At 38.9% G+C, this 8,518-nt stretch overlaps 1 pseudogene; it reads left to right on the forward strand.

The window, feature by feature from the left end:
• Positions 1–1,184: 1,184 nt before the first annotated feature.
• LOC114895660 lies at positions 1,185–2,269 on the forward strand (annotated as a pseudogene).
• The last annotated feature ends 6,249 nt before the right edge of the window (positions 2,270–8,518 follow it).

Genomic DNA, 8,518 nt, shown 5'->3' on the forward strand with positions numbered 1-8,518 from the left:
AGAGGAAACTGTGTGTGTGTGTGTGTGTGTGTGTGTGTGTGTGTGTGTGTGTGTATAAAAGGTCCTGGATAGAGTGGTTGAGTTAAAGAGAAAGTGTTTCTCTCCTTTATTGACTATTTTAAAATTACATTTATCAGGTGTCTCATCAATTTTAGGAAAAGTGTTTAAAAAATAAATATGTATAACTGAATCACTTTGCTGTTAACCTGAAACTAACACAACATTGTAAATCAACTATACTTCTCATATACTGATAAAATAAAATTTTAATTAAAAAAATCGATCTCTTGTAACATTTAAAACATGTTAGTCATGTGGACTCTTTACGATGGGCACAACGTTACATTATGCAACTATGTCCTTACAAAATAGGTTTGATCTCTATTCTCTTATTTGACAATTATTTATAGAGTGCCTAAGATGTCAGATGTCTTGTCAAGTGTTGGGGTACAGAGATAAAGCAAGACATTGTCTTCATTCACTTCACTGTCCAGTGGCAAGGAAAATAAATGATTAATGTGGAGTATTATACTTGTCAATAATTTTTAAATTAGAAGAGACAAAAACTTAACTAAAAAGGAGAGACAGAGAAAGAGAGAGAGAGAAAGTGAGAGAGACATAGGAATTCATCGGTTTACATTAAAGGGCAGGGATGAGGATGTCTTCAGAGAAAACTGGATCCAGGGTCTTGGAAAAGAGCAGGAATCTCTTTTACTGTCCAGGCTATGCTTCTCTTCAAGGGTTACGTTAATTCTTTCCAGCTGCTTTAGAGAAAGATTATAGGAGGTGAAACTGATGCTATTATCAACCTCCAATTTGAGAACCCAAGGGAATATCTCTGATTAGCTGAGTTTGGGTGTGTGCGTGCATCATACATCAACAAGTGTGTCCAAGGGAGGTTTCTCCTGGGTCAAGGGCCTATCCACACAGACGCTGGGGGAGCTAGAGAATCTCTCCATTCCAAGGGCATTCAGGCACAAGTCCTGCAGGTCCACAGTGAGCAAGAGACTGGTTAGGGGTGAGAGGAGGGTCTGAGACGTTGCTTTTGAACTGAGCTTTCAGATGATATAAGTTTAGCAGTTGAAGGGAGGTGGGGCAGGAGGGGGGGGAATTAGGAAGAAGCAGTAGATTGTACAGAAGTACATTAAAGGACACAATCATAGCAAAAGCTCCAACAACTGAACATGGAGCAGAAACAAGAAGATGAAAAAAGTATGGCCCCAGAGAAGATGAGTCACACCATGATAAAGTGCACTGGCACAATACTAATGTGTCTCTCGCAAACAAATGCAAATGTGTCTCCTGCAAACAAACGCAGAATGAAGATAAGACAGTATTATTAATGATGTTCTTTCTTTTTGAACTTACAACAATTATGTAAGTTGAACTTACATAATTCAACTTACATTTGAATTATGTAAGTTCAAAGAATATTGTTTAATAAATGTTTCTCAAGCCTTAATTATGTTTAATGGCAAAGCTTTGATCTTAAATAGCAAAATTGATAACAAAAGAAAGCTTATTAATATTAATAATGGTTTGTTTTAGGTCTTCTCTGCATAGGATAACAAAATTCCATTAGAAATTTTCATCCAAATTCCCTGACTTCTCTGGTTCCCAGCAGGGTAAGAACATGGTATTGGCAGGAGCTTGTGGAAGTACCTGGAACTACATTGATGCTGGATGACACCCAAACAGCCAATCAGGTTGGGATCCCTTTCTCCTCTTCTGCTCTGGTGACTCTTGCCCATTTTTCAGGTTCAGCTCAAATGTTACCTCCTCTGTGACTTTTTAAAATATCTTCCCATTATGCCTGTGCAAAAGCAGACCTGTACTGGCCAGCAGACCAGGTCAGGCACTCCACGGAGTTAACCACTGCTTTCCGTGCAGCCATCGTTTTGGCCAAGCTCTCCATCATCCCCGTGCCCTCCCTTGCAAGGTACAGGCTGCTGTGGCTCTGTGCTGGTGCACCTCATCCTGGCCCCAGGGGCCCTGGCATCATCTCAGCCCCTGTGCCCAAGAAGCTGCTGCTGACGGCTGGTACTGATGACGGCTGCACCTCTGCCAGGGGCTGCACCGCCATCCTGGGCAACTTCGCCAAGGCCACTTTTGATGCCATTTCCAAGACCTACAGCTATCTCACTGCTGATCTCTGGGAAGACATGGTGTTCACCAGATCCCCTATCAGGAATTTACTGACCATCTAGTAAAGACCTACACCAGAGTTTCTGTGCAGAGGACCCAGGCTCCAGCCGTGGCCACCACATAGTTTTATATGAGAAAAATAAAGTGAATGAAGCTGAAAAAAAAAATCTTCTCACCCTTCTTCCAACTCTCAGAACAGATGGGCTTGCTTATCTCATATTTCCAAAGCAGTACTTCATACAGTGGTTTCCAGCTCCTTATTTGATACATTTTATCATTAGATTAGATCTTTCTGGACACTCAAACTATGCTTATTCATTTAAACGGGACCTGGAATCCATTTACTCATTATATACATTATTGTAATAAACTCATTATATACATTATTGTAATAAACTGATGAATGAATGAACCAACAAATCTTTTGTTCTGACTCAAATGTTTTATAAAATATACATCTATATTCTCAGTCAGACAGGTCCATCTCCCCACCTTCCACTGCTAACACTTCCACCATAGATGGTGTAAAGAAGGGTTTGGGCAGAGGAAAACGAGAAATAATATTGTATTCCTTAATCTGGAACAATTAGTTAAAAATATGTATATTAGAAGGTTGTTTTGGGGATCATATGAGTTAACTTATTTTTAAAGAATGTTTTAGTGATGAATCTTGATATAAATGCAAGGGCTTATTAGTGAAGCTATAGGCCAAAGCTAAAAACAATCGAGGAGATAGAGCAGAGTTCGGTACTCAAGTTGACGTTCCATTTAGTAATCAAAAATGTGAGCCCTAGTAATGTGGAAGGTATACTTTCTTTTCCCCGACACCAGCTGCTAACCCCAAATGGTCCACTGTTCCCTCCCTGGATGCTCCTTTTTTATCACTTTGACTAGAGGGTATAGGTAGTGTGGGAGGTCGTCTTGAAAAGGAAAAGCCTGAGGTCCTGGAAAATCAGGTTCAAACCTGTATCACAGAGGGTCAGTGACCCTTAATGGCATCAATGCTATTGCCCCTCTTGATAAGGTCACTTAACATCTGTGGCTCTCAGATTCTTCATGTGTTAAATAGAATCCACCAAATCAAAGTAACACCCACAGAAGGCTTTGTAGTTCAAATCCAATACTGCATTTAGTTTTTGAAAGTGAACTTTTTTTGTGTGTGTGTGGTATGCGGGCCTCTCACTGTTGTGGCCTCTCCCGTTGCGGAGCACAGGCTCCAGACGCGCAGGCTCAGCGGCCATGGCTCACGGGCCCAGCCGCTCCGCGGCATGTGGGATCTTCCCGGACCGGGGCACGAACCCGTACCCCCTGCATCGGCAGGTGGACTCCCAACCACTGCGCCACCAGGGAAGCCCTGCAGTATGCACCAATAGATAACTAATGCGTACACTTTGTTTCCTCATGCTAATTTCTTAAGTTGCAACATTTAAGAAAATTACCTGTTTATTATTTTAAGGGTGTATTTTATCACTAAATGTTAAAGCAAAAACTACTGAAAATGTCTGACATATCCAAGGTTACTTTTTTAAAAAATGTAATTATCATTATTAAGAATGAGATTGGGAGTCAAGATGGCATACTAGGAGGATGCGGAATTCACGTCTCCTCACAACTAGGGCACCTACTAGGCACCAGAGGGGGACCACGGACACCTAAGGGGATGGGAGCAACCCCCAGCGACCCATTGTTTCAATTATACTTTTAGTTTTCCTAGTATAATTTTTATCTTCCTAATTCTATTTTTTTTTTTTATTCTTTGATATTATACTGCTCTTTGTTTTCTTTCTTTCTTCCTTTTTTTTTTTCTTTTTAAACATGCCATGAAGCTTCGGGAGCTTGGTTCCCCGGCCAGAGATAGGGCCTGAGCTCCTGTGGTGGGAACTCTGAGCCCAAAGAGCTGGACTAACAGAGGACCTCAGACCCCAGGGAATATCAACCAGAGGGAGGCCTTCTGGAGGTCATCATCTCAGCACAAAGACCCAGCTCGATCCAACTGCCTCCAAACTCCAGTACTGGAGGTCTCAGGCCAAACACTCAGTAAGACAGGAATACAACATCACCCATAAAAAAAAAAAAAAAAAAAATGAAACGACGAAAAAATATGTTACAGACAAAGGAGCAAGGTAAAAACCTACAAGACCAAATAAATGAAGTAGAAATAGGCAACTTACCTGAAAAAGAATTCAGAGTAATAATAGTAGAGATGATCCAAAATCTTGGAAAGGGAACGGAGAAAATACAAGAAGCATTTAATGAGGATCTAGAAGAACTAAAGAGCAAACAAACAATGATGAACAGCACAATAACTGAAATTAAAAATACTCTAGAAGGAATCAATAGCAGAATAACTGAGGCAGAAGAACGGATAAGTGAGCTGGAAGATAAAATGGTGGAAATAACTTCCAGGGAGCAGAATAAAGAAAAAAGAATGAAAAGAATTGAGGACAGCCTCAGAGACATCGGGGACATTAAACGCACTGACATTCGAATTATAGAGGTCCCAGAAGAAGAAGAGAAAAAGAAAGGGACTGAGAAAATATTTGAAGAGATTACAGTCAAAAACTTCCTTAACACTGGAAAGGAAATAGTCAATCAAGTCCAGGAAGCACAGAGAGTACCATACAGGATAAATCCAAGGAGAAATATGCCGAGACACATATTAATCAAAATATCAAAAATTAAATACAAAGAAAAAAGCAGAAAAGGAAGAGCAACAAATAGTGTACAAGGGAATCCCCATAAGGTTAACAGCTGATTTTTCAGCAGAAACTCTGCAAGCCAGAAGGGAGTGGAAGGACATATTTAAAGTGATGAAAGGAAAAAACCTACAACCAAGATTACTCTAGCCAGCGAGGATCTCATTCAGATTCGACAGAGAAATTAAAACCTTTACAGACAAGCAACAGTTAAGAGAATTCAGCACCACCAAAACAGCTTTACAACAAAGGCAGGAAACACAAGAGAAAGAAAAGACCTATAGAAACAAACGCAAAACAATTAAGGAAATTGTAATAGAAACATACATATCAATAATTACCTTAAATGTAAATGGATTAAATGCTCCACCAAAAGACATAGACTGGCTGAATGGATACAAAAACAAGACCCATACATATGCTGTCTACAAGAGACCCACTTCAGACCTATGGACACATACAGACTGAAAGTGAGGGGATGGAAAAAGACATTCCATGCAAATGGAAATCGAAAGAAAGATGGGGTACCCATTCGCATATCAGACAAAATAGACTTTAAAATAAAGACGACTACAAGAGACAAAGAAGGATACTACATAATGATCAAGGGATCAATCCAAGAAGAAGATATAACTATTGTAAATATTTATGCACCCAACAAAGGAGCACCTAAATACATAAAGCAAATGCTAACAGCCATAAAAGGGGAAATCAATAGTAACACGATAATAGTAGGACACTTTAACACCCCATTTTCAGCAATGGACAAAGCATCCAAAATGAAAGTTAATAAGGAAACACAAGCTTTAAATGACACATTAAACAAGATGGACTTGATTGATATTTATAGGGTATTCCATCCAAAAACAACACAATACACTATCTTCTCAAGTGCTCATGGAACATTCTCCAGCATAGACCATACCTTGGGTCACAAATCAAGCCTCGGTAAATCTTAAGAAATTTGAAATTGTATCAAGTATCTTTTCTGACCACAACGCTATGAGACTAGCTATCAATTATAGGAAAAAAACTGTAAAAAATACAAACACATGGAGGCTAAACAATACGCTACTAAACAACCAAGAGATCACTGAAGCAATCAAAGAGGAAATCAAAAAATACCTAGAAATAAATGACTATGAAAACACGACGACCCAAAACCTATGGGATGCAGCAAAAGCAGTTCTAAGAGGGAAGTTTTTAGCAATACAATCCTACCTCAAGAAACAAGAAACATCTCAAATAAACAACCTAACCTTATACCCAAAGCAATTAGAGAAAGAAGAACAAAAAAACCCCAAAATTAGCAGAAGGAAAGAAATCATAAAGATCAGATCAGAAATAAATGAAAAAGAAATGAAGGAAACGATAGCAAAGATCAATAAAACTAAAAGCTGGTTCTTTGAGAAGATAAACAAAATTGATAAACCATTAGCCAGACTCATCAAGAAAAAAAGGGAGAAGACTCAAATCAACAGAATTAGAAATGAAAAGGATAAGTAACAACTGACACTGCAGAAATACAAAGGATCATGAGAGATTATTACATGCAACTATATGCCAATAAAATGGACAACCTGGAAGAAAAGGACAAATTCTTAGAAAAGCACAACCTTCCAAGACTGAACCGGGAAGAGACAGAAAATATAAACAGACCAATCACAAGCACTGAAATTGAGACTGTGATTAAAAATCTCCCAACAAACAAAAGCCCAGGACCAGATGGCTTCACAGGCGAATTCTATCAAACATTTAGAGAAGAGCTAACACCTATCCTTCTCAATCTCTTCCAAAAGATAGCAGAGGAAGAACATTCCCAAACTCATTCTACAAGGCCATCATCACCCTGATACCAAAACCAGACAAAGATGTCACACAGAAAGAAAACTACAGGCCAATATCACTGATGAGCATAGATGCAAAAATTCTCAACAAAATACTAGCAAACAGAATCCAACAGCACATTAAAAGGATCATACACCATGATCAAGTGGGGTTTATCCCAGGAATGCAAGGATTCTTCAATATACTCAAATCAATCAATGTGATACACCATATTAACAAACTGAAGGATAAAAACCATATGATCATCTCAGTAGAAGCAGAAAAATCTTTTGACAAAATTCAATATCCATTTATAATAAAAACCCTCCAGGAAGTAGGCATAAAGGGAACCTACCTCAACATAATAAAGGTCATATATGACAAACCCACAGCCATCATCATTCTCAATGGTGAAAAACTGAAACCATTTCCTCCAAGATCAGGAACAAGACAAGGCTGCCCACTCTCACCACTATTATTCAACGTAGTTTTGGAAGTTTTAGCCACAGCAATAAGAGACAAAAAAGAAATAAAAGGAATCCAAACTGGAAAAGAAGAAGTAAAACTGTCATTGTTTGCAGATGACATGATAGTATACATAGAGAATCCTAAAAATGTTACCAGTAAACTACTCAAACTAATCAATGAATTTGGTAGAGTAGCAGGATATGCAATTAATGCACAGAAATCTCTTGCATTCCTATACACTAAAGATGAAAAATCTGAAAGAGAAATTAAGGAAACAATCCCATTTACCATTGCAACAAAAAGAATAAAATACCTAGGAATAAACCTGCCTAAGGAGACAAAATACCTGTATGCAGAAAACTATAAGACACTGATGAAAGAAATTAAAGACAATACAAACAGATGGAGAGATATACTATGTTCTTGGATTGGAAGAATCAACATTGTGAAAATAACTATACTACTCAAAGCAATCTACAGATTCAATGCAGTCCCTATCAAACTACCAATGACATTTTTCACAGAACTAGGACAAAAAATTTCACAATATGTATGGAAACACAAAAGACCCCGAATTGCCAAAGCAATCTTGAAAAAGAAAAACGGAGCGAGAGGAATCAGGCTATAGTACAAATCTACAGTATGGTAATGGCACAAAAACAGAAGTATAGATCAATGGAACAGGATAGAAATCCCAGAGATATACCCATGCACATATGGTCACCTTATCTTTCATAAAGGAGGCAAGAGTATACAATGCAGAAAAGACAGCCTCTTCAATAAGTGGTGCTGGGAAAATTGGACAGCTACATGTAAAAGAATGAAATGAGAAAACTCCCTAACACCATACACAAAAATAAACTCAAAATGGATTAAAGACCTAAATGTAAGGCCAGATACTATAAAACTCTTAGAGGAAAACATTGGCAGAACACTCTATGACATAAATCACAGCAAGATCCTTTTTGACCCACCTCCTAGAGAAATGGAAATATAAACAAAAATAAATAAAAGGGACCTAATGAAACTTAAAAGCTTTTGAACAGGGCTTCCCTGGTGGTGCAGTGGTTGAGAGTCCGCCTGCCGATGCAGGGGACATGGGTTTGTGCCCCGGTCCAGGAAGATCCCACATGCTGTGGAGTGGTTCAGCCCGTGGGCCACGGCCGCTGAGCCTGCGCGTCTGGAGCCTGTGCTCCGCAACGGAAGAGGCCACAACAGTGAGAGGCCCGCTTACCACACACACACACACACACACACACACACACACACACAAAAAGCTTTTGCACAGCAAGGGAAACCATAAACAATACAAAAAGACAAGCCTCAGAATGGGAGAAAATATTTGCAAATGAAGTAACTGACAAAGGATTAATCTCCAAAAT

The sequence above is a fragment of the Monodon monoceros genome, unplaced genomic scaffold (assembly GCF_005190385.1).
Source record: "Monodon monoceros isolate NGI ecotype Baffin Bay Population unplaced genomic scaffold, NGI_Narwhal_1 Super_Scaffold_14, whole genome shotgun sequence".
Taxonomy (NCBI): Eukaryota; Metazoa; Chordata; class Mammalia; order Artiodactyla; family Monodontidae; genus Monodon; species Monodon monoceros.